The sequence below is a fragment of the Octopus bimaculoides genome, chromosome 1, assembly GCF_001194135.2.
Source record: "Octopus bimaculoides isolate UCB-OBI-ISO-001 chromosome 1, ASM119413v2, whole genome shotgun sequence".
NCBI classification, from domain to species: Eukaryota; Metazoa; Mollusca; class Cephalopoda; order Octopoda; family Octopodidae; genus Octopus; species Octopus bimaculoides.
The window spans coordinates 148,667,581-148,669,642 of NC_068981.1; the positions used below are offsets into that span (position 1 = coordinate 148,667,581).

General features: G+C 30.9%; 1 protein-coding gene across 2 annotated transcripts in view; it reads right to left on the reverse strand.

Moving 5' to 3' along the window:
* The window catches only part of LOC106881255 (paired mesoderm homeobox protein 2), a 156,154-nt gene that overhangs the window by 134,328 nt on the left and 19,764 nt on the right, over positions 1-2,062 (reverse strand). The gene's annotated exons all lie outside the window — the stretch shown is intronic.

Sequence of the window (2,062 nt, forward strand, 5' to 3'; positions counted from 1 at the left end):
ATATATATCGATATATATGTATCGATTTATATATGATTTTATTCAATGTATAATCTAAGCAAGTAAATGCAATTTTATCACATAAGTGTTTATGTATGTTATATCAAATACGATATATATATATATATATATATATATATATATATTTGTGTGTGTATGTGTGTGTGCGTGTGGACATATATGTAAAATGTTATAACTTATTAGACACAATACAGTGAAATGCCAAATTTATGAATGCAGTCATATAACATAATTTCGCAAATTTATCTTTCACATTAAGAATCTTGAAGTACAAACGACGAAGATATGAACTACACAGGCAATGTGCGAGTGTGTGTGTGTGTATTTTATATATATATATGTGTGTGTGTGTGTGTGTGTGTGTGTGTACATTTATAGATGGAACGATGTATATGTATATGTTAAAATCAAATCAATAAATCAATTTATCTATGTATATACATACACACGCATACACACACACACACACACACACACACACACACACACGCATATCTATGTATATGAATATACATACATACATACATACATCTTTTATCTCTTACTTGTTTCAGGCATTAAACTTCGGCCATGCTGGGGTATTGCATTGAAGAATTTATAGTCGAATGTATCGACCCCAGCAATGTTTTTTAAAGCCTGGTACTTATTCTATCGATCTGTTTTGCTGAACTGCTATGTTACGTGGACATAAACACACCAACACAGCTTGTCAAGCTGTGGTGGGGGACAATCACAGACACAAAGACACAGACACATAGATATATACATATACGAGGGCTTCTTTCAGTTTCTGTTTACCAAATCCACTCACAAGGCTTTGGTCGGCCCGAGGTTATAGTAGAAGATACTTGCCCAAGGTGCCACGCAGTGGGACTGAACCCTTTACCATATGGTTGGAAATACATACGTACATATATTTTTGCATGTATGTATGTATGTATGTATGTATGTATCTATCTATCTGTCTATGTATATATATATATATATATATATATATATATATATATATATATAGTTGAAATTAACAGAAAAACAAAATCCGAAGACAGGTGTATGAACAACAAGCAGGTGTATTATTTTGACGATCGAGAAAGTGAGAAAGTCTTTTACGTTTCTAGCCTACGCTCTTCAACAGAAAGGAATAAAATGAATAAGAGAGAATAAAAAAAAGTTGTAGATTTATACGTGCATGTATATATATATATATATATATATATATATATGTGTGTTATATATATATGTAAACGACACACACATGCGATGCAGATGAATACTCATATTTGGCTTTTGACAGACTATTCTGGGAGATGTTTATCAATTCGTCTGCAAAGTCTTTTGTGCAAACTGATCAACAATGTCAATATATTTTAATATGCATGTATATTTATATATAAAATATACGTTTATGTAGATTATATATATATTTGCGCGCGCGCGCGCGAGTGAGTGTGTGTGTGTATGTCTATGTGTGTCTGTGTGTGTTTTAAAAATACATGTATATATATTTTGTTCAGCATATAATTTCTGTGCATTTTCATTTTGTTTTAAGAAGTCTGGTTATAGTCATCTTGAATGTCATATTCTTATGTATGTATGTATGTATGTATGTATGTATGTATGTATGTATGTATGCTTGCATGTATGCATGCATGTATGTATGTTAGTTTAAGAAATAGAAAATCCTCGGTAATGAATAGAAATGTCTTTTATTTTACCACTTCAGTAATTAGATGTTTATATGTTTAATTGTTAAAGTGAAAAATTTTCAGAAAACCCATTTCTCTTAATTGATATATATATATATATATAATATACATACATACATACATACATACTCACGGTGGTGCACCAGCATGACCGCAGCCACTTGGCTGAAACACATAAATAAATAAATAAATATGTGTGTTTGTGTGTATGTGAATGTATTTTTCTACATGTAGATATCTAGATGTATGCATGCATATGTAAATGTGTGTGTATGTGTGTGTATACATACACACACACACACACACACACACACACACACACACACACATATATA